At 41.7% G+C, this 24907-nt stretch overlaps 5 non-coding genes across 5 annotated transcripts; all 5 read right to left on the minus strand.

Annotated features, from left to right (window-relative positions):
• Window positions 1–1358: 1358 nt before the first annotated feature.
• TRNAM-CAU (transfer RNA methionine (anticodon CAU)) lies at window positions 1359–1431 on the minus strand. The gene has a single exon. It is a non-coding gene; the product is annotated as a tRNA-Met (tRNA).
• A 1631-nt stretch (window positions 1432–3062) lies between these two features.
• TRNAM-CAU (transfer RNA methionine (anticodon CAU)) lies at window positions 3063–3135 on the minus strand. The gene has a single exon. It is a non-coding gene; the product is annotated as a tRNA-Met (tRNA).
• A 5032-nt stretch (window positions 3136–8167) lies between these two features.
• Window positions 8168–8240, minus strand: TRNAM-CAU (transfer RNA methionine (anticodon CAU)). The gene has a single exon. It is a non-coding gene; the product is annotated as a tRNA-Met (tRNA).
• A 5035-nt stretch (window positions 8241–13275) lies between these two features.
• TRNAM-CAU (transfer RNA methionine (anticodon CAU)) lies at window positions 13276–13348 on the minus strand. The gene has a single exon. It is a non-coding gene; the product is annotated as a tRNA-Met (tRNA).
• Window positions 13349–23497: 10149 nt separating this feature from the next.
• Window positions 23498–23570, minus strand: TRNAM-CAU (transfer RNA methionine (anticodon CAU)). Its single transcript has one exon. It is a non-coding gene; the product is annotated as a tRNA-Met (tRNA).
• Between the last annotated feature and the right edge of the window lie 1337 nt (window positions 23571–24907).

The following is a 24907-nucleotide window of genomic DNA, read 5'->3' on the forward strand; positions in this document are numbered from 1 at the left end:
CATTGGCGATGCATTATGACTTTTGCAAAAGATTTCCTTTTGTTTCATAGCTTAAGCCTTTTTCAACTACACAGTTTTACACAAAAGTGTCAAGGGACTCAACAAGCCATGTGTCCTGTCTGTCATTAGGGCTCCCATGTTCTTTCTAATCGGAAACAGTTTAGAACTGAATTGGAAAGTTCAGAGTTAGTGACAAAATCTCTTGAGAAAAGGAGGATGCCACGTGTGAGCAAAAAACTCATGATCTTCAAATTATTCAACTGACGTGCCAAAAACCTTGACCATGTAGCGTGTTTCAGCTCTTGTAATGTTGATGTTTTGTATTCAAAGCAAAACACTCTTTTTTTTTTTTTTTTTACACCTGTCTTGCTGTTTACTGTACTGCTTACACCATGTGGAGAAAGACTTAGTTAGTATTCCTGGTTGACTGGTTCGATTCCTGCTATGGGAGAGACTTTTTTTTGGGGACTAGTGTCCACATTCCAAAGCCAACACGTGCCTTGCAGACAGAATCAGTTTAGGTTGGAACTGCTCTTTGCAGCCAAAAATGCAGACCACCAGGTTTTTTGGATATTTATTTGCACAAAAGCTTATTTGATGTCATATCTCAAACCATTCATATCTCTTACTTTTAATTCCTGGGTGTTAAGGGACTCAACAAGCCTTTATCCCTGTTTGTCATTGGAGGTCCCCTTCCATCAATTGGTGATGTTTTGCTACTGAATGGAAAAGAGCTGTGACTCTCTAGCCAAGATGGTGGCAAAATCAGTTAAGGAAACACGGTACCAGTGCCCCATGTGAGAATCGAACTCATGACCTTCAGATTACGAGACTGACGCGCTACCTGCTGCGCTAACGAGGCAAAATGCACGTAATAATCTGCGGAAGTTGCTTGTGCAAAGCAGTACACCTCTTTTTTTTCATATTGTAAGTGAGCTGGCAGTACATCTTCTCCCATATGGTCTAGCGGTTAGGATTCCTGGTTTTCACCCAGGCGGCCCGGGTTCGACTACTGGTATGGGAACGCATCCTTTTCTGCACCGCTGCCAACATTCAAAAACTGACGCGTGTTTTTTAGTCAAACGTATTTCAAGTAGGATTTGTTTTTTTCAGGCAAAAATGCTGAACGCCCGCGTTTTGGCACTTCATTCTGACCCTTCACACAAGATTCAATTTGGATTCGTAGCTCAACTCATTCTCAACCACCCCTTTTTACACTAAAGTGTCAAGGGACTCAACAACTCATGGGTCCGGTAAGTTATTTGGATTCCCATTTCCTTTCTAATGGAAAAAGTTGTAGAATTGAATGGAAAAGTTCTAAGTTGGTGACAAAATCTCTCGAGAAAAGGAGGGAACAGTGCCCCGTGTGAGGCTCGAACTCACAACCTTCAGATTATGAGACTGACGCGCTACCTACTGCGCTAACGAGGCAAGCTGTACCTGCAGATCTGCAGAAGTTTATTGTGCATAGCAGAAAACTTTTTTTTTTCATAATGTCACTGAGACATTAGTGCATCTTTTCCCATATGGTCTAGCGGTTAGGATTCCTGGCTCTCACCCAGGTGGCCTGGGTTCGACTCCCGGTATGGGAATGCATCTTTATCTTAGCTACTGCCACCATTCAAAGACTGACACGTGTTTTTCAATCAAAAATGTTTCTGGTAGATTTTCACTTTGCAACAAAAATACTTAACATTGGCGATGCATTATGACTTTTGCAAAAGATTTCCTTTTGTTTCATAGCTTAAGCCTTTTTCAACTACACAGTTTTACACAAAAGTGTCAAGGGACTCAACAAGCCATGTGTCCTGTCTGTCATTAGGGCTCCCATGTTCTTTCTAATCGGAAACAGTTTAGAACTGAATTGGAAAGTTCAGAGTTAGTGACAAAATCTCTTGAGAAAAGGAGGATGCCACGTGTGAGCAAAAAACTCATGATCTTCAAATTATTCAACTGACGTGCCAAAAACCTTGACCATGTAGCGTGTTTCAGCTCTTGTAATGTTGATGTTTTGTATTCAAAGCAAAACACTCTTTTTTTTTTTTTTTTTTTTTTTTTTTTACACCTGTCTTGCTGTTTACTGTACTGCTTACACCATGTGGAGAAAGACTTAGTTAGTATTCCTGGTTGACTGGTTCGATTCCTGCTATGGGAGAGACTTTTTTTTGGGGACTAGTGTCCACATTCCAAAGCCAACACGTGCCTTGCAGACAGAATCAGTTTAGGTTGGAACTGCTCTTTGCAGCCAAAAATGCAGACCACCAGGTTTTTTGGATATTTATTTGCACAAAAGCTTATTTGATGTCATATCTCAAACCATTCATATCTCTCACTTTTAATTCCTGGGTGTTAAGGGACTCAACAAGCCTTTATCCCTGTTTGTCATTGGAGCTCCCCTTCCATCAATTGGTGATGTTTTGCTACTGAATGGAAAAGAGCTGTGACTCTCTAGCCAAGATGGTGGCAAAATCAGTTAAGGAAACATGGTACCAGTGCCCCATGTGAGAATCGAACTCATGACCTTCAGATTACGAGACTGACGCGCTACCTGCTGCGCTAACGAGGCAAAATGCACGTAATAATCTGCGGAAGTTGCTTGTGCAAAGCAGTACACCTCTTTTTTTTCATATTGTAAGTGAGCTGGCAGTACATCTTCTCCCATATGGTCTAGCGGTTAGGATTCCTGGTTTTCACCCAGGCGGCCCGGGTTCGACTACTGGTATGGGAACGCATCCTTTTCTGCACCGCTGCCAACATTCAAAAACTGACGCGTGTTTTTTAGTCAAACGTATTTCAAGTAGGATTTGTTTTTTTCAGGCAAAAATGCTGAACGCCCGCGTTTTGGCACTTCATTCTGACCCTTCACACAAGATTCAATTTGGATTCGTAGCTCAACTCATTCTCAACCACCCCTTTTTACACTAAAATGTCAAGGGACTCAACAACTCATGAGTCCGGTAAGTTATTTGGATTCCCATTTCCTTTCTAATGGAAAAAGTTGTAGAATTGAATGGAAAAGTTCTAAGTTGGTGACAAAATCTCTCGAGAAAAGGAGGGAACAGTGCCCCGTGTGAGGCTCGAACTCACGACCTTCAGATTATGAGACTGACGCGCTACCTACTGCGCTAACGAGGCAAGCTGTACCTGCAGATCTGCAGAAGTTTATTGTGCATAGCAGAAAACTTTTTTTTTTCATAATGTCACTGAGACATTAGTGCATCTTTTCCCATATGGTCTAGCGGTTAGGATTCCTGGCTCTCACCCAGGTGGCCTGGGTTCAACTCCCGGTATGGGAATGCATCTTTATCTTAGCTACTGCCACCATTCAAAGACTGACACGTGTTTTTCAATCAAAAATGTTTCTGGTAGATTTTCACTTTGCAACAAAAATACTTAACATTGGCGATGCATTATGACTTTTGCAAAAGATTTCCTTTTGTTTCATAGCTTAAGCCTTTTTCAACTACACAGTTTTACACAAAAGTGTCAAGGGACTCAACAAGCCATGTGTCCTGTCTGTCATTAGGGCTCCCATGTTCTTTCTAATCGGAAACAGTTTAGAACTGAATTGGAAAGTTCAGAGTTAGTGACAAAATCTCTTGAGAAAAGGAGGATGCCACGTGTGAGCAAAAAACTCATGATCTTCAAATTATTCAACTGACGTGCCAAAAACCTTGACCACGTAGCGTGTTTCAGCTCTTGTAATGTTGATGTTTTGTATTCAAAGCAAAACACTCTTTTTTTTTTTTTTTTTTTTTTACACCTGTCTTGCTGTTTACTGTACTGCTTACACCATGTGGAGAAAGACTTAGTTAGTATTCCTGGTTGACTGGTTCGATTCCTGCGATGGGAGAGACTTTTTTTTGGGGACTAGTGTCCACATTCCAAAGCCAACACGTGCCTTGCAGACAGAATCAGTTTAGGTTGGAACTGCTCTTTGCAGCCAAAAATGCAGACCACCAGGTTTTTTGGATATTTATTTGCACAAAAGCTTATTTGATGTCATATCTCAAACCATTCATATCTCTCACTTTTAATTCCTGGGTGTTAAGGGACTCAACAAGCCTTTATCCCTGTTTGTCATTGGAGCTCCCCTTCCATCAATTGGTGATGTTTTGCTACTGAATGGAAAAGAGCTGTGACTCTCTAGCCAAGATGGTGGCAAAATCAGTTAAGGAAACATGGTACCAGTGCCCCATGTGAGAATCGAACTCATGACCTTCAGATTACGAGACTGACGCGCTACCTGCTGCGCTAACGAGGCAAAATGCACGTAATAATCTGCGGAAGTTGCTTGTGCAAAGCAGTACACCTCTTTTTTTTCATATTGTAAGTGAGCTGGCAGTACATCTTCTCCCATATGGTCTAGCGGTTAGGATTCCTGGTTTTCACCCAGGCGGCCCGGGTTCGACTACTGGTATGGGAACGCATCCTTTTCTGCACCGCTGCCAACATTCAAAAACTGACGCGTGTTTTTTAGTCAAACGTATTTCAAGTAGGATTTGTTTTTTTCAGGCAAAAATGCTGAACGCCCGCGTTTTGGCACTTCATTCTGACCCTTCACACAAGATTCAATTTGGATTCGTAGCTCAACTCATTCTCAACCACCCCTTTTTACACTAAAGTGTCAAGGGACTCAACAACTCATGGGTCCGGTAAGTTATTTGGATTCCCATTTCCTTTCTAATGGAAAAAGTTGTAGAATTGAATGGAAAAGTTCTAAGTTGGTGACAAAATCTCTCGAGAAAAGGAGGGAACAGTGCCCCGTGTGAGGCTCGAATTCACGACCTTCAGATTATGAGACTGACGCGCTACCTACTGCGCTAACGAGGCAAGCTGTACCTGCAGATCTGCAGAAGTTTATTGTGCATAGCAGAAAACTTTTTTTTTTCATAATGTCACTGAGACATTAGTGCATCTTTTCCCATATGGTCTAGCGGTTAGGATTCCTGGCTCTCACCCAGGTGGCCTGGGTTCGACTCCTGGTATGGGAATGCATCTTTATCTTAGCTACTGCCACCATTCAAAGACTGACACGTGTTTTTCAATCAAAAATGTTTCTGGTAGATTTTCACTTTGCAACAAAAATACTTAACATTGGCGATGCATTATGACTTTTGCAAAAGATTTCCTTTTGTTTCATAGCTTAAGCCTTTTTCAACTACACAGTTTTACACAAAAGTGTCAAGGGACTCAACAAGCCATGTGTCCTGTCTGTCATTAGGGCTCCCATGTTCTTTCTAATCGGAAACAGTTTAGAACTGAATTGGAAAGTTCAGAGTTAGTGACAAAATCTCTTGAGAAAAGGAGGATGCCACGTGTGAGCAAAAAACTCATGATCTTCAAATTATTCAACTGACGTGCCAAAAACCTTGACCATGTAGCGTGTTTCAGCTCTTGTAATGTTGATGTTTTGTATTCAAAGCAAAACACTCTTTTTTTTTTTTTTTTTTTTTTTTTTTACACCTGTCTTGCTGTTTACTGTACTGCTTACACCATGTGGAGAAAGACTTAGTTAGTATTCCTGGTTGACTGGTTCGATTCCTGCTATGGGAGAGACTTTTTTTTGGGGACTAGTGTCCACATTCCAAAGCCAACACGTGCCTTGCAGACAGAATCAGTTTAGGTTGGAACTGCTCTTTGCAGCCAAAAATGCAGACCACCAGTTTTTTTGGATATTTATTTGCACAAAAGCTTATTTGATGTCATATCTCAAACCATTCATATCTCTCACTTTTAATTCCTGGGTGTTAAGGGACTCAACAAGCCTTTATCCCTGTTTGTCATTGGAGCTCCCCTTCCATCAATTGGTGATGTTTTGCTACTGAATGGAAAAGAGCTGTGACTCTCTAGCCAAGATGGTGGCAAAATCAGTTAAGGAAACACGGTACCAGTGCCCCATGTGAGAATCGAACTCATGACCTTCAGATTACGAGACTGACGCGCTACCTGCTGCGCTAACGAGGCAAAATGCACGTAATAATCTGCGGAAGTTGCTTGTGCAAAGCAGTACACCTCTTTTTTTTCATATTGTAAGTGAGCTGGCAGTACATCTTCTCCCATATGGTCTAGCGGTTAGGATTCCTGGTTTTCACCCAGGCGGCCCGGGTTCGACTACTGGTATGGGAACGCATCCTTTTCTGCACCGCTGCCAACATTCAAAAACTGACGCGTGTTTTTTAGTCAAACGTATTTCAAGTAGGATTTGTTTTTTTCAGGCAAAAATGCTGAACGCCCGCGTTTTGGCACTTCATTCTGACCCTTCACACAAGATTCAATTTGGATTCGTAGCTCAACTCATTCTCAACCACCCCTTTTTACACTAAAGTGTCAAGGGACTCAACAACTCATGGGTCCGGTAAGTTATTTGGATTCCCATTTCCTTTCTAATGGAAAAAGTTGTAGAATTGAATGGAAAAGTTCTAAGTTGGTGACAAAATCTCTCGAGAAAAGGAGGGAACAGTGCCCCGTGTGAGGCTCGAATTCACGACCTTCAGATTATGAGACTGACGCGCTACCTACTGCGCTAACGAGGCAAGCTGTACCTGCAGATCTGCAGAAGTTTATTGTGCATAGCAGAAAACTTTTTTTTTTCATAATGTCACTGAGACATTAGTGCATCTTTTCCCATATGGTCTAGCGGTTAGGATTCCTGGCTCTCACCCAGGTGGCCTGGGTTCGACTCCCGGTATGGGAATGCATCTTTATCTTAGCTACTGCCACCATTCAAAGACTGACACGTGTTTTTCAATCAAAAATGTTTCTGGTAGATTTTCACTTTGCAACAAAAATACTTAACATTGGCGATGCATTATGACTTTTGCAAAAGATTTCCTTTTGTTTCATAGCTTAAGCCTTTTTCAACTACACAGTTTTACACAAAAGTGTCAAGGGACTCAACAAGCCATGTGTCCTGTCTGTCATTAGGGCTCCCATGTTCTTTCTAATCGGAAACAGTTTAGAACTGAATTGGAAAGTTCAGAGTTAGTGACAAAATCTCTTGAGAAAAGGAGGATGCCACGTGTGAGCAAAAAACTCATGATCTTCAAATTATTCAACTGACGTGCCAAAAACCTTGACCATGTAGCGTGTTTCAGCTCTTGTAATGTTGATGTTTTGTATTCAAAGCAAAACACTCTTTTTTTTTATTTTTATTTTTTTTTTTTACACCTGTCTTGCTGTTTACTGTACTGCTTACACCATGTGGAGAAAGACTTAGTTAGTATTCCTGGTTGACTGGTTCGATTCCTGCTATGGGAGAGACTTTTTTTTGGGGACTAGTGTCCACATTCCAAAGCCAACACGTGCCTTGCAGACAGAATCAGTTTAGGTTGGAACTGCTCTTTGCAGCCAAAAATGCAGACCACCAGGTTTTTTGGATATTTATTTGCACAAAAGCTTATTTGATGTCATATCTCAAACCATTCATATCTCTCACTTTTAATTCCTGGGTGTTAAGGGACTCAACAAGCCTTTATCCCTGTTTGTCATTGGAGCTCCCCTTCCATCAATTGGTGATGTTTTGCTACTGAATGGAAAAGAGCTGTGACTCTCTAGCCAAGATGGTGGCAAAATCAGTTAAGGAAACATGGTACCAGTGCCCCATGTGAGAATCGAACTCATGACCTTCAGATTACGAGACTGACGCGCTACCTGCTGCGCTAACGAGGCAAAATGCACGTAATAATCTGCGGAAGTTGCTTGTGCAAAGCAGTACACCTCTTTTTTTTCATATTGTAAGTGAGCTGGCAGTACATCTTCTCCCATATGGTCTAGCGGTTAGGATTCCTGGTTTTCACCCAGGCGGCCCGGGTTCGACTACTGGTATGGGAACGCATCCTTTTCTGCACCGCTGCCAACATTCAAAAACTGACGCGTGTTTTTTAGTCAAACGTATTTCAAGTAGGATTTGTTTTTTTCAGGCAAAAATGCTGAACGCCCGCGTTTTGGCACTTCATTCTGACCCTTCACACAAGATTCAATTTGGATTCGTAGCTCAACTCATTCTCAACCACCCCTTTTTACACTAAAGTGTCAAGGGACTCAACAACTCATGGGTCCGGTAAGTTATTTGGATTCCCATTTCCTTTCTAATGGAAAAAGTTGTAGAATTGAATGGAAAAGTTCTAAGTTGGTGACAAAATCTCTCGAGAAAAGGAGGGAACAGTGCCCCGTGTGAGGCTCGAACTCACGACCTTCAGATTATGAGACTGACGCGCTACCTACTGCGCTAACGAGGCAAGCTGTACCTGCAGATCTGCAGAAGTTTATTGTGCATAGCAGAAAACTTTTTTTTTTCATAATGTCACTGAGACATTAGTGCATCTTTTCCCATATGGTCTAGCGGTTAGGATTCCTGGCTCTCACCCAGGTGGCCTGGGTTCAACTCCCGGTATGGGAATGCATCTTTATCTTAGCTACTGCCACCATTCAAAGACTGACACGTGTTTTTCAATCAAAAATGTTTCTGGTAGATTTTCACTTTGCAACAAAAATACTTAACATTGGCGATGCATTATGACTTTTGCAAAAGATTTCCTTTTGTTTCATAGCTTAAGCCTTTTTCAACTACACAGTTTTACACAAAAGTGTCAAGGGACTCAACAAGCCATGTGTCCTGTCTGTCATTAGGGCTCCCATGTTCTTTCTAATCGGAAACAGTTTAGAACTGAATTGGAAAGTTCAGAGTTAGTGACAAAATCTCTTGAGAAAAGGAGGATGCCACGTGTGAGCAAAAAACTCATGATCTTCAAATTATTCAACTGACGTGCCAAAAACCTTGACCACGTAGCGTGTTTCAGCTCTTGTAATGTTGATGTTTTGTATTCAAAGCAAAACACTCTTTTTTTTTTTTTTTTTTTTTTTTTTACACCTGTCTTGCTGTTTACTGTACTGCTTACACCATGTGGAGAAAGACTTAGTTAGTATTCCTGGTTGACTGGTTCGATTCCTGCTATGGGAGAGACTTTTTTTTGGGGACTAGTGTCCACATTCCAAAGCCAACACGTGCCTTGCAGACAGAATCAGTTTAGGTTGGAACTGCTCTTTGCAGCCAAAAATGCAGACCACCAGTTTTTTTGGATATTTATTTGCACAAAAGCTTATTTGATGTCATATCTCAAACCATTCATATCTCTCACTTTTAATTCCTGGGTGTTAAGGGACTCAACAAGCCTTTATCCCTGTTTGTCATTGGAGCTCCCCTTCCATCAATTGGTGATGTTTTGCTACTGAATGGAAAAGAGCTGTGACTCTCTAGCCAAGATGGTGGCAAAATCAGTTAAGGAAACACGGTACCAGTGCCCCATGTGAGAATCGAACTCATGACCTTCAGATTACGAGACTGACGCGCTACCTGCTGCGCTAACGAGGCAAAATGCACGTAATAATCTGCGGAAGTTGCTTGTGCAAAGCAGTACACCTCTTTTTTTTCATATTGTAAGTGAGCTGGCAGTACATCTTCTCCCATATGGTCTAGCGGTTAGGATTCCTGGTTTTCACCCAGGCGGCCCGGGTTCGACTACTGGTATGGGAACGCATCCTTTTCTGCACCGCTGCCAACATTCAAAAACTGACGCGTGTTTTTTAGTCAAACGTATTTCAAGTAGGATTTGTTTTTTTCAGGCAAAAATGCTGAACGCCCGCGTTTTGGCACTTCATTCTGACCCTTCACACAAGATTCAATTTGGATTCGTAGCTCAACTCATTCTCAACCACCCCTTTTTACACTAAAGTGTCAAGGGACTCAACAACTCATGGGTCCGGTAAGTTATTTGGATTCCCATTTCCTTTCTAATGGAAAAAGTTGTAGAATTGAATGGAAAAGTTCTAAGTTGGTGACAAAATCTCTCGAGAAAAGGAGGGAACAGTGCCCCGTGTGAGGCTCGAATTCACGACCTTCAGATTATGAGACTGACGCGCTACCTACTGCGCTAACGAGGCAAGCTGTACCTGCAGATCTGCAGAAGTTTATTGTGCATAGCAGAAAACTTTTTTTTTTCATAATGTCACTGAGACATTAGTGCATCTTTTCCCATATGGTCTAGCGGTTAGGATTCCTGGCTCTCACCCAGGTGGCCTGGGTTCGACTCCTGGTATGGGAATGCATCTTTATCTTAGCTACTGCCACCATTCAAAGACTGACACGTGTTTTTCAATCAAAAATGTTTCTGGTAGATTTTCACTTTGCAACAAAAATACTTAACATTGGCGATGCATTATGACTTTTGCAAAAGATTTCCTTTTGTTTCATAGCTTAAGCCTTTTTCAACTACACAGTTTTACACAAAAGTGTCAAGGGACTCAACAAGCCATGTGTCCTGTCTGTCATTAGGGCTCCCATGTTCTTTCTAATCGGAAACAGTTTAGAACTGAATTGGAAAGTTCAGAGTTAGTGACAAAATCTCTTGAGAAAAGGAGGATGCCACGTGTGAGCAAAAAACTCATGATCTTCAAATTATTCAACTGACGTGCCAAAAACCTTGACCATGTAGCGTGTTTCAGCTCTTGTAATGTTGATGTTTTGTATTCAAAGCAAAACACTCTTTTTTTTTTTTTTTTTTTTTTTTTTACACCTGTCTTGCTGTTTACTGTACTGCTTACACCATGTGGAGAAAGACTTAGTTAGTATTCCTGGTTGACTGGTTCGATTCCTGCTATGGGAGAGACTTTTTTTTGGGGACTAGTGTCCACATTCCAAAGCCAACACGTGCCTTGCAGACAGAATCAGTTTAGGTTGGAACTGCTCTTTGCAGCCAAAAATGCAGACCACCAGTTTTTTTGGATATTTATTTGCACAAAAGCTTATTTGATGTCATATCTCAAACCATTCATATCTCTCACTTTTAATTCCTGGGTGTTAAGGGACTCAACAAGCCTTTATCCCTGTTTGTCATTGGAGCTCCCCTTCCATCAATTGGTGATGTTTTGCTACTGAATGGAAAAGAGCTGTGACTCTCTAGCCAAGATGGTGGCAAAATCAGTTAAGGAAACACGGTACCAGTGCCCCATGTGAGAATCGAACTCATGACCTTCAGATTACGAGACTGACGCGCTACCTGCTGCGCTAACGAGGCAAAATGCACGTAATAATCTGCGGAAGTTGCTTGTGCAAAGCAGTACACCTCTTTTTTTTCATATTGTAAGTGAGCTGGCAGTACATCTTCTCCCATATGGTCTAGCGGTTAGGATTCCTGGTTTTCACCCAGGCGGCCCGGGTTCGACTACTGGTATGGGAACGCATCCTTTTCTGCACCGCTGCCAACATTCAAAAACTGACGCGTGTTTTTTAGTCAAACGTATTTCAAGTAGGATTTGTTTTTTTCAGGCAAAAATGCTGAACGCCCGCGTTTTGGCACTTCATTCTGACCCTTCACACAAGATTCAATTTGGATTCGTAGCTCAACTCATTCTCAACCACCCCTTTTTACACTAAAGTGTCAAGGGACTCAACAACTCATGGGTCCGGTAAGTTATTTGGATTCCCATTTCCTTTCTAATGGAAAAAGTTGTAGAATTGAATGGAAAAGTTCTAAGTTGGTGACAAAATCTCTCGAGAAAAGGAGGGAACAGTGCCCCGTGTGAGGCTCGAATTCACGACCTTCAGATTATGAGACTGACGCGCTACCTACTGCGCTAACGAGGCAAGCTGTACCTGCAGATCTGCAGAAGTTTATTGTGCATAGCAGAAAACTTTTTTTTTTCATAATGTCACTGAGACATTAGTGCATCTTTTCCCATATGGTCTAGCGGTTAGGATTCCTGGCTCTCACCCAGGTGGCCTGGGTTCGACTCCCGGTATGGGAATGCATCTTTATCTTAGCTACTGCCACCATTCAAAGACTGACACGTGTTTTTCAATCAAAAATGTTTCTGGTAGATTTTCACTTTGCAACAAAAATACTTAACATTGGCGATGCATTATGACTTTTGCAAAAGATTTCCTTTTGTTTCATAGCTTAAGCCTTTTTCAACTACACAGTTTTACACAAAAGTGTCAAGGGACTCAACAAGCCATGTGTCCTGTCTGTCATTAGGGCTCCCATGTTCTTTCTAATCGGAAACAGTTTAGAACTGAATTGGAAAGTTCAGAGTTAGTGACAAAATCTCTTGAGAAAAGGAGGATGCCACGTGTGAGCAAAAAACTCATGATCTTCAAATTATTCAACTGACGTGCCAAAAACCTTGACCATGTAGCGTGTTTCAGCTCTTGTAATGTTGATGTTTTGTATTCAAAGCAAAACACTCTTTTTTTTTATTTTTATTTTTTTTTTTTACACCTGTCTTGCTGTTTACTGTACTGCTTACACCATGTGGAGAAAGACTTAGTTAGTATTCCTGGTTGACTGGTTCGATTCCTGCTATGGGAGAGACTTTTTTTTGGGGACTAGTGTCCACATTCCAAAGCCAACACGTGCCTTGCAGACAGAATCAGTTTAGGTTGGAACTGCTCTTTGCAGCCAAAAATGCAGACCACCAGGTTTTTTGGATATTTATTTGCACAAAAGCTTATTTGATGTCATATCTCAAACCATTCATATCTCTCACTTTTAATTCCTGGGTGTTAAGGGACTCAACAAGCCTTTATCCCTGTTTGTCATTGGAGCTCCCCTTCCATCAATTGGTGATGTTATGCTACTGAATGGAAAAGAGCTGTGACTCTCTAGCCAAGATGGTGGCAAAATCAGTTAAGGAAACATGGTACCAGTGCCCCATGTGAGAATCGAACTCATGACCTTCAGATTACGAGACTGACGCGCTACCTGCTGCGCTAACGAGGCAAAATGCACGTAATAATCTGCGGAAGTTGCTTGTGCAAAGCAGTACACCTCTTTTTTTTCATATTGTAAGTGAGCTGGCAGTACATCTTCTCCCATATGGTCTAGCGGTTAGGATTCCTGGTTTTCACCCAGGCGGCCCGGGTTCGACTACTGGTATGGGAACGCATCCTTTTCTGCACCGCTGCCAACATTCAAAAACTGACGCGTGTTTTTTAGTCAAACGTATTTCAAGTAGGATTTGTTTTTTTCAGGCAAAAATGCTGAACGCCCGCGTTTTGGCACTTCATTCTGACCCTTCACACAAGATTCAATTTGGATTCGTAGCTCAACTCATTCTCAACCACCCCTTTTTACACTAAAGTGTCAAGGGACTCAACAACTCATGGGTCCGGTAAGTTATTTGGATTCCCATTTCCTTTCTAATGGAAAAAGTTGTAGAATTGAATGGAAAAGTTCTAAGTTGGTGACAAAATCTCTCGAGAAAAGAAGGGAACAGTGCCCCGTGTGAGGCTCGAACTCACGACCTTCAGATTATGAGACTGACGCGCTACCTACTGCGCTAACGAGGCAAGCTGTACCTGCAGATCTGCAGAAGTTTATTGTGCATAGCAGAAAACTTTTTTTTTTCATAATGTCACTGAGACATTAGTGCATCTTTTCCCATATGGTCTAGCGGTTAGGATTCCTGGCTCTCACCCAGGTGGCCTGGGTTCGACTCCCGGTATGGGAATGCATCTTTATCTTAGCTACTGCCACCATTCAAAGACTGACACGTGTTTTTCAATCAAAAATGTTTCTGGTAGATTTTCACTTTGCAACAAAAATACTTAACATTGGCGATGCATTATGACTTTTGCAAAAGATTTCCTTTTGTTTCATAGCTTAAGCCTTTTTCAACTACACAGTTTTACACAAAAGTGTCAAGGGACTCAACAAGCCATGTGTCCTGTCTGTCATTAGGGCTCCCATGTTCTTTCTAATCGGAAACAGTTTAGAACTGAATTGGAAAGTTCAGAGTTAGTGACAAAATCTCTTGAGAAAAGGAGGATGCCACGTGTGAGCAAAAAACTCATGATCTTCAAATTATTCAACTGACGTGCCAAAAACCTTGACCACGTAGCGTGTTTCAGCTCTTGTAATGTTGATGTTTTGTATTCAAAGCAAAACACTCTTTTTTTTTTTTTTTTTTTTTTTTTTACACCTGTCTTGCTGTTTACTGTACTGCTTACACCATGTGGAGAAAGACTTAGTTAGTATTCCTGGTTGACTGGTTCGATTCCTGCTATGGGAGAGACTTTTTTTTGGGGACTAGTGTCCACATTCCAAAGCCAACACGTGCCTTGCAGACAGAATCAGTTTAGGTTGGAACTGCTCTTTGCAGCCAAAAATGCAGACCACCAGTTTTTTTGGATATTTATTTGCACAAAAGCTTATTTGATGTCATATCTCAAACCATTCATATCTCTCACTTTTAATTCCTGGGTGTTAAGGGACTCAACAAGCCTTTATCCCTGTTTGTCATTGGAGCTCCCCTTCCATCAATTGGTGATGTTTTGCTACTGAATGGAAAAGAGCTGTGACTCTCTAGCCAAGATGGTGGCAAAATCAGTTAAGGAAACACGGTACCAGTGCCCCATGTGAGAATCGAACTCATGACCTTCAGATTACGAGACTGACGCGCTACCTGCTGCGCTAACGAGGCAAAATGCACGTAATAATCTGCGGAAGTTGCTTGTGCAAAGCAGTACACCTCTTTTTTTTCATATTGTAAGTGAGCTGGCAGTACATCTTCTCCCATATGGTCTAGCGGTTAGGATTCCTGGTTTTCACCCAGGCGGCCCGGGTTCGACTACTGGTATGGGAACGCATCCTTTTCTGCACCGCTGCCAACATTCAAAAACTGACGCGTGTTTTTTAGTCAAACGTATTTCAAGTAGGATTTGTTTTTTTCAGGCAAAAATGCTGAACGCCCGCGTTTTGGCACTTCATTCTGACCCTTCACACAAGATTCAATTTGGATTCGTAGCTCAACTCATTCTCAACCACCCCTTTTTACACTAAAGTGTCAAGGGACTCAACAACTCATGGGTCCGGTAAGTTATTTGGATTCCCATTTCCTTTCTAATGGAAAAAGTTGTAGAATTGAATGGAAAAGTTCTAAGTTGGTGACAAAATCTCTCGAGAAAAGGAGGGAACAGTGCCCCGTGTGAGGCTCGAATTCACGACCTTCAGATTATGAGACTGACGCGCTACCTACTGCGCTAACGAGGCAAGCTGTACCTGCAGATCTGCAGAAGTTTATTGTGCATAGCAGAAAACTTTTTTTTTTCATAATGTCACTGAGACATTAGTGCATCTTTTCCCATATGGTCTAGCGGTTAGGATTCCTGGCTCTCACCCAGGTGGCCTGGGTTCGACTCCCGGTATGGGAATGCATCTTTATCTTAGCTACTGCCACCATTCAAAGACTGACACGTGTTTTTCAATCAAAAATGTTTCTGGTAGATTTTCACTTTGCAACAAAAATACTTAACATTGGCGATGCATTATGACTTTTGCAAAAGATTTCCTTTTGTTTCATAGCTTAAGCCTTTTTCAACTACACAGTTTTACACAAAAGTGTCAAGGGACTCAACAAGCCATGTGTCCTGTCTGTCATTAGGGCTCCCATGTTCTTTCTAATCGGAAACAGTTTAGAACTGAATTGGAAAGTTCAGAGTTAGTGACAAAATCTCTTGAGAAAAGGAGGATGCCACGTGTGAGCAAAAAACTCATGATCTTCAAATTATTCAACTGACGTGCCAAAAACCTTGACCATGTAGCGTGTTTCAGCTCTTGTAATGTTGATGTTTTGTATTCAAAGCAAAACACTCTTTTTTTTTATTTTTATTTTTTTTTTTTACACCTGTCTTGCTGTTTACTGTACTGCTTACACCATGTGGAGAAAGACTTAGTTAGTATTCCTGGTTGACTGGTTCGATTCCTGCTATGGGAGAGACTTTTTTTTGGGGACTAGTGTCCACATTCCAAAGCCAACACGTGCCTTGCAGACAGAATCAGTTTAGGTTGGAACTGCTCTTTGCAGCCAAAAATGCAGACCACCAGGTTTTTTGGATATTTATTTGCACAAAAGCTTATTTGATGTCATATCTCAAACCATTCATATCTCTCACTTTTAATTCCTGGGTGTTAAGGGACTCAACAAGCCTTTATCCCTGTTTGTCATTGGAGCTCCCCTTCCATCAATTGGTGATGTTTTGCTACTGAATGGAAAAGAGCTGTGACTCTCTAGCCAAGATGGTGGCAAAATCAGTTAAGGAAACATGGTACCAGTGCCCCATGTGAGAATCGAACTCATGACCTTCAGATTACGAGACTGACGCGCTACCTGCTGCGCTAACGAGGCAAAATGCACGTAATAATCTGCGGAAGTTGCTTGTGCAAAGCAGTACACCTCTTTTTTTTCATATTGTAAGTGAGCTGGCAGTACATCTTCTCCCATATGGTCTAGCGGTTAGGATTCCTGGTTTTCACCCAGGCGGCCCGGGTTCGACTACTGGTATGGGAACGCATCCTTTTCTGCACCGCTGCCAACATTCAAAAACTGACGCGTGTTTTTTAGTCAAACGTATTTCAAGTAGGATTTGTTTTTTTCAGGCAAAAATGCTGAACGCCCGCGTTTTGGCACTTCATTCTGACCCTTCACACAAGATTCAATTTGGATTCGTAGCTCAACTCATTCTCAACCACCCCTTTTTACACTAAAGTGTCAAGGGACTCAACAACTCATGGGTCCGGTAAGTTATTTGGATTCCCATTTCCTTTCTAATGGAAAAAGTTGTAGAATTGAATGGAAAAGTTCTAAGTTGGTGACAAAATCTCTCGAGAAAAGGAGGGAACAGTGCCCCGTGTGAGGCTCGAATTCACGACCTTCAGATTATGAGACTGACGCGCTACCTACTGCGCTAACGAGGCAAGCTGTACCTGCAGATCTGCAGAAGTTTATTGTGCATAGCAGAAAACTTTTTTTTTTCATAATGTCACTGAGACATTAGTGCATCTTTTCCCATATGGTCTAGCGGTTAGGATTCCTGGCTCTCACCCAGGTGGCCTGGGTTCGACTCCCGGTATGGGAATGCATCTTTATCTTAGCTACTGCCACCATTCAAAGACTGACACGTGTTTTTCAATCAAAAATGTTTCTGGTAGATTTTCACTTTGCAACAAAAATACTTAACATTGGCGATGCATTATGACTTTTGCAAAAGATTTCCTTTTGTTTCATAGCTTAAGCCTTTTTCAACTACACAGTTTTACACAAAAGTGTCAAGGGACTCAACAAGCCATGTGTCCTGTCTGTCATTAGGGCTCCCATGTTCTTTCTAATCGGAAACAGTTTAGAACTGAATTGGAAAGTTCAGAGTTAGTGACAAAATCTCTTGAGAAAAGGAGGATGCCACGTGTGAGCAAAAAACTCATGATCTTCAAATTATTCAACTGACGTGCCAAAAACCTTGACCATGTAGCGTGTTTCAGCTCTTGTAATGTTGATGTTTTGTATTCAAAGCAAAACACTCTTTTTTTTTATTTTTATTTTTTTTTTTTACACCTGTCTTGCTGTTTACTGTACTGCTTACACCATGTGGAGAAAGACTTAGTTAGTATTCCTGGTTGACTGGTTCGATTCCTGCTATGGGAGAGACTTTTTTTTGGGGACTAGTGTCCACATTCCAAAGCCAACACGTGCCTTGCAGACAGAATCAGTTTAGGTTGGAACTGCTCTTTGCAGCCAAAAATGCAGACCACCAGGTTTTTTGGATATTTATTTGCACAAAAGCTTATTTGATGTCATATCTCAAACCATTCATATCTCTCACTTTTAATTCCTGGGTGTTAAGGGACTCAACAAGCCTTTATCCCTGTTTGTCATTGGAGCTCCCCTTCCATCAATTGGTGATGTTTTGCTACTGAATGGAAAAGAGCTGTGACTCTCTAGCCAAGATGGTGGCAAAATCAGTTAAGGAAACATGGTACCAGTGCCCCATGTGAGAATCGAACTCATGACCTTCAGATTACGAGACTGACGCGCTACCTGCTGCGCTAACGAGGCAAAATGCACGTAATAATCTGCGGAAGTTGCTTGTGCAAAGCAGTACACCTCTTTTTTTTCATATTGTAAGTGAGCTGGCAGTACATCTTCTCCCATATGGTCTAGCGGTTAGGATTCCTGGTTTTCACCCAGGCGGCCCGGGTTCGACTACTGGTATGGGAACGCATCCTTTTCTGCACCGCTGCCAACATTCAAAAACTGACGCGTGTTTTTTAGTCAAACGTATTTCAAGTAGGATTTGTTTTTTTCAGGCAAAAATGCTGAACGCCCGCGTTTTGGCACTTCATTCTGACCCTTCACACAAGATTCAATTTGGATTCGTAGCTCAACTCATTCTCAACCACCCCTTTTTACACTAAAGTGTCAAGGGACTCAACAACTCATGGGTCCGGTAAGTTATTTGGATTCCCATTTCCTTTCTAATGGAAAAAGTTGTAGAATTGAATGGAAAAGTTCTAAGTTGGTGACAAAATCTCTCGAGAAAAGGAGGGAACAGTGCCCCGTGTGAGGCTCGAATTCACGACCTTCAGATTATGAGACTGACGCGCTACCTACTGCGCTAACGAGGCAAGCTGTACCTGCAGATCTGCAGAAGTTTATTGTGCATAGCAGAAAACTTTTTTTTTTCATAATGTCACTGAGACATTAGTGCATCTTTTCCCATATGGTCTAGCGGTTAGGATTCCTGGCTCTCACCCAGGTGGCCTGGGTTCGACTCCCGGTATGGGAATGCATCTTTATCTTAGCTACTGCCACCATTCAAAGACTGACACGTGTTTTTCAATCAAAAATGTTTCTGGTAGATTTTCACTTTGCAACAAAAATACTTAACATTGGCGATGCATTATGACTTTTGCAAAAGATTTCCTTTTGTTTCATAGCTTAAGCCTTTTTCAACTACACAGTTTTACACAAAAGTGTCAAGGGACTCAACAAGCCATGTGTCCTGTCTGTCATTAGGGCTCCCATGTTCTTTCTAATCGGAAACAGTTTAGAACTGAATTGGAAAGTTCAGAGTTAGTGACAAAATCTCTTGAGAAAAGGAGGATGCCACGTGTGAGCAAAAAACTCATGATCTTCAAATTATTCAACTGACGTGCCAAAAACCTTGACCATGTAGCGTGTTTCAGCTCTTGTAATGTTGATGTTTTGTATTCAAAGCAAAACACTCTTTTTTTTTATTTTTATTTTTTTTTTTTACACCTGTCTTGCTGTTTACTGTACTGCTTACACCATGTGGAGAAAGACTTAGTTAGTATTCCTGGTTGACTGGTTCGATTCCTGCTATGGGAGAGACTTTTTTTTGGGGACTAGTGTCCACATTCCAAAGCCAACACGTGCCTTGCAGACAGAATCAGTTTAGGTTGGAACTGCTCTTTGCAGCCAAAAATGCAGACCACCAGGTTTTTTGGATATTTATTTGCACAAAAGCTTATTTGATGTCATATCTCAAACCATTCATATCTCTCACTTTTAATTCCTGGGTGTTAAGGGACTCAACAAGCCTTTATCCCTGTTTGTCATTGGAGCTCCCCTTCCATCAATTGGTGATGTTTTGCTACTGAATGGAAAAGAGCTGTGACTCTCTAGCCAAGATGGTGGCAAAATCAGTTAAGGAAACACGGTACCAGTGCCCCATGTGAGAATCGAACTCATGACCTTCAGATTACGAGACTGACGCGCTACCTGCTGCGCTAACGAGGCAAAATGCACGTAATAATCTGCGGAAGTTGCTTGTGCAAAGCAGTACACCTCTTTTTTTTCATATTGTAAGTGAGCTGGCAGTACATCTTCTCCCATATGGTCTAGCGGTTAGGATTCCTGGTTTTCACCCAGGCGGCCCGGGTTCGACTACTGGTATGGGAACGCATCCTTTTCTGCACCGCTGCCAACATTCAAAAACTGACGCGTGTTTTTTAGTCAAACGTATTTCAAGTAGGATTTGTTTTTTTCAGGCAAAAATGCTGAACGCCCGCGTTTTGGCACTTCATTCTGACCCTTCACACAAGATTCAATTTGGATTCGTAGCTCAACTCATTCTCAACCACCCCTTTTTACACTAAAGTGTCAAGGGACTCAACAACTCATGGGTCCGGTAAGTTATTTGGATTCCCATTTCCTTTCTAATGGAAAAAGTTGTAGAATTGAATGGAAAAGTTCTAAGTTGGTGACAAAATCTCTCGAGAAAAGGAGGGAACAGTGCCCCGTGTGAGGCTCGAATTCACGACCTTCAGATTATGAGACTGACGCGCTACCTACTGCGCTAACGAGGCAAGCTGTACCTGCAGATCTGCAGAAGTTTATTGTGCATAGCAGAAAACTTTTTTTTTTCATAATGTCACTGAGACATTAGTGCATCTTTTCCCATATGGTCTAGCGGTTAGGATTCCTGGCTCTCACCCAGGTGGCCTGGGTTCGACTCCCGGTATGGGAATGCATCTTTATCTTAGCTACTGCCACCATTCAAAGACTGACACGTGTTTTTCAATCAAAAATGTTTCTGGTAGATTTTCACTTTGCAACAAAAATACTTAACATTGGCGATGCATTATGACTTTTGCAAAAGATTTCCCTTTGTTTCATAGCTTAAGCCTTTTTCAACTACACAGTTTTACACAAAAGTGTCAAGGGACTCAACAAGCCATGTGTCCTGTCTGTCATTAGGGCTCCCATGTTCTTTCTAATCGGAAACAGTTTAGAACTGAATTGGAAAGTTCAGAGTTAGTGACAAAATCTCTTGAGAAAAGGAGGATGCCACGTGTGAGCAAAAAACTCATGATCTTCAAATTATTCAACTGACGTGCCAAAAACCTTGACCATGTAGCGTGTTTCAGCTCTTGTAATGTTGATGTTTTGTATTCAAAGCAAAACACTCTTTTTTTTTATTTTTATTTTTTTTTTTTACACCTGTCTTGCTGTTTACTGTACTGCTTACACCATGTGGAGAAAGACTTAGTTAGTATTCCTGGTTGACTGGTTCGATTCCTGCTATGGGAGAGACTTTTTTTTGGGGACTAGTGTCCACATTCCAAAGCCAACACGTGCCTTGCAGACAGAATCAGTTTAGGTTGGAACTGCTCTTTGCAGCCAAAAATGCAGACCACCAGGTTTTTTGGATATTTATTTGCACAAAAGCTTATTTGATGTCATATCTCAAACCATTCATATCTCTCACTTTTAATTCCTGGGTGTTAAGGGACTCAACAAGCCTTTATCCCTGTTTGTCATTGGAGCTCCCCTTCCATCAATTGGTGATGTTTTGCTACTGAATGGAAAAGAGCTGTGACTCTCTAGCCAAGATGGTGGCAAAATCAGTTAAGGAAACATGGTACCAGTGCCCCATGTGAGAATCGAACTCATGACCTTCAGATTACGAGACTGACGCGCTACCTGCTGCGCTAACGAGGCAAAATGCACGTAATAATCTGCGGAAGTTGCTTGTGCAAAGCAGTACACCTCTTTTTTTTCATATTGTAAGTGAGCTGGCAGTACATCTTCTCCCATATGGTCTAGCGGTTAGGATTCCTGGTTTTCACCCAGGCGGCCCGGGTTCGACTACTGGTATGGGAACGCATCCTTTTCTGCACCGCTGCCAACATTCAAAAACTGACGCGTGTTTTTTAGTCAAACGTATTTCAAGTAGGATTTGTTTTTTTCAGGCAAAAATGCTGAACGCCCGCGTTTTGGCACTTCATTCTGACCCTTCACACAAGATTCAATTTGGATTCGTAGCTCAACTCATTCTCAACCACCCCTTTTTACACTAAAGTGTCAAGGGACTCAACAACTCATGGGTCCGGTAAGTTATTTGGATTCCCATTTCCTTTCTAATGGAAAAAGTTGTAGAATTGAATGGAAAAGTTCTAAGTTGGTGACAAAATCTCTCGAGAAAAGGAGGGAACAGTGCCCCGTGTGAGGCTCGAATTCACGACCTTCAGATTATGAGACTGACGCGCTACCTACTGCGCTAACGAGGCAAGCTGTACCTGCAGATCTGCAGAAGTTTATTGTGCATAGCAGAAAACTTTTTTTTTTCATAATGTCACTGAGACATTAGTGCATCTTTTCCCATATGGTCTAGCGGTTAGGATTCCTGGCTCTCACCCAGGTGGCCTGGGTTCGACTCCCGGTATGGGAATGCATCTTTATCTTAGCTACTGCCACCATTCAAAGACTGACACGTGTTTTTCAATCAAAAATGTTTCTGGTAGATTTTCACTTTGCAACAAAAATACTTAACATTGGCGATACATTATGACTTTTGCAAAAGATTTCCTTTTGTTTCATAGCTTAAGCCTTTTTCAACTACACAGTTTTACACAAAAGTGTCAAGGGACTCAACAAGCCATGTGTCCTGTCTGTCATTAGGGCTCCCATGTTCTTTCTAATCGGAAACAGTTTAGAACTGAATTGGAAAGTTCAGAGTTAGTGACAAAATCTCTTGAGAAAAGGAGGATGCCACGTGTGAGCAAAAAACTCATGATCTTCAAATTATTCAACTGACGTGCCAAAAACCTTGACCATGTAGCGTGTTTCAGCTCTTGTAATGTTGATGTTTTGTATTCAAAGCAAAACACTCTTTTTTTTTATTTTTATTTTTTTTTTTTACACCTGTCTTGCTGTTTACTGTACTGCTTACACCATGTGGAGAAAGACTTAGTTAGTATTCCTGGTTGACTGGTTCGATTCCTGCTATGGGAGAGACTTTTTTTTGGGGACTAGTGTCCACATTCCAAAGCCAACACGTGCCTTGCAGACAGAATCAGTTTAGGTTGGAACTGCTCTTTGCAGCCAAAAATGCAGACCACCAGGTTTTTTGGATATTTATTTGCACAAAAGCTTATTTGATGTCATATCTCAAACCATTCATATCTCTCACTTTTAATTCCTGGGTGTTAAGGGACTCAACAAGCCTTTATCCCTGTTTGTCATTGGAGCTCCCTTTCCATCAATTGGTGATGTTTTGCTACTGAATGGAAAAGAGCTGTGACTCTCTAGCCAAGATGGTGGCAAAATCAGTTAAGGAAACATGGTACCAGTGCCCCATGTGAGAATCGAACTCATGACCTTCAGATTACGAGACTGACGCGCTACCTGCTGCGCTAACGAGGCAAAATGCACGTAATAATCTGCGGAAGTTGCTTGTGCAAAGCAGTACACCTCTTTTTTTTCATATTGTAAGTGAGCTGGCAGTACATCTTCTCCCATATGGTCTAGCGGTTAGGATTCCTGGTTTTCACCCAGGCGGCCCGAGTTCGGCTACTGGTATGGGAACACATCCTTTTCTGCACCGCTGCCAACATTCAAAAACTGACGCGTGTTTTTTAGTCAAACGTATTTCAAGTAGGATTTGTTTTTTTCAGGCAAAAATGCTGAACGCCCGCGTTTTGGCACTTCATTCTGACCCTTCACACAAGATTCAATTTGGATTCGTAGCTCAACTCATTCTCAACCACCCCTTTTTACACTAAAGTGTCAAGGGACTCAACAACTCATGGGTCCGGTAAGTTATTTGGATTCCCATTTCCTTTCTAATGGAAAAAGTTGTAGAATTGAATGGAAAAGTTCTAAGTTGGTGACAAAATCTCTCGAGAAAAGGAGGGAACAGTGCCCCGTGTGAGGCTCGAACTCACGACCTTCAGATTATGAGACTGACGCGCTACCTACTGCGCTAACGAGGCAAGCTGTACCTGCAGATCTGCAGAAGTTTATTGTGCATAGCAGAAAACTTTTTTTTTTCATAATGTCACTGAGACATTAGTGCATCTTTTCCCATATGGTCTAGCGGTTAGGATTCCTGGCTCTCACCCAGGTGGCCTGGGTTCGACTCCCGGTATGGGAATGCATCTTTATCTTAGCTACTGCCACCATTCAAAGACTGACACGTGTTTTTCAATCAAAAATGTTTCTGGTAGATTTTCACTTTGCAACAAAAATACTTAACATTGGCGATGCATTATGACTTTTGCAAAAGATTTCCTTTTGTTTCATAGCTTAAGCCTTTTTCAACTACACAGTTTTACACAAAAGTGTCAAGGGACTCAACAAGCCATGTGTCCTGTCTGTCATTAGGGCTCCCATGTTCTTTCTAATCGGAAACAGTTTAGAACTGAATTGGAAAGTTCAGAGTTAGTGACAAAATCTCTTGAGAAAAGGAGGATGCCACGTGTGAGCAAAAAACTCATGATCTTCAAATTATTCAACTGACGTGCCAAAAACCTTGACCATGTAGCATGTTTCAGCTCTTGTAATGTTGATGTTTTGTATTCAAAGCAAAACACTCTTTTTTTTTTTTTTTTTTTTTTTTTTTTTACACCTGTCTTGCTGTTTACTGTACTGCTTACACCATGTGGAGAAAGACTTAGTTAGTATTCCTGGTTGACTGGTTCGATTCCTGCTATGGGAGAGACTTTTTTTTGGGGACTAGTGTCCACATTCCAAAGCCAACACGTGCCTTGCAGACAGAATCAGTTTAGGTTGGAACTGCTCTTTGCAGCCAAAAATGCAGACCACCAGGCTTTTTGGATATTTATTTGCACAAAAGCTTATTTGATGTCATATCTCAAACCATTCATATCTCTCACTTTTAATTCCTGGGTGTTAAGGGACTCAACAAGCCTTTATCCCTGTTTGTCATTGGAGCTCCCCTTCCATCAATTGGTGATGTTTTGCTACTGAATGGAAAAGAGCTGTGACTCTCTAGCCAAGATGGTGGCAAAATCAGTTAAGGAAACATGGTACCAGTGCCCCATGTGAGAATCGAACTCATGACCTTCAGATTACGAGACTGACGCGCTACCTGCTGCGCTAACGAGGCAAAATGCACGTAATAATCTGCGGAAGTTGCTTGTGCAAAGCAGTACACCTCTTTTTTTTCATATTGTAAGTGAGCTGGCAGTACATCTTCTCCCATATGGTCTAGCGGTTAGGATTCCTGGTTTTCACCCAGGCGGCCCGAGTTCGACTACTGGTATGGGAACGCATCCTTTTCTGCACCGCTGCCAACATTCAAAAACTG

This window comes from Phyllobates terribilis, unplaced genomic scaffold (assembly GCF_046119375.1).
Source record: "Phyllobates terribilis strain yellow unplaced genomic scaffold, ASM4611937v1 Scaffold_11__3_contigs__length_659146591, whole genome shotgun sequence".
NCBI lineage: Eukaryota > Metazoa > Chordata > Amphibia > Anura > Dendrobatidae > Phyllobates > Phyllobates terribilis.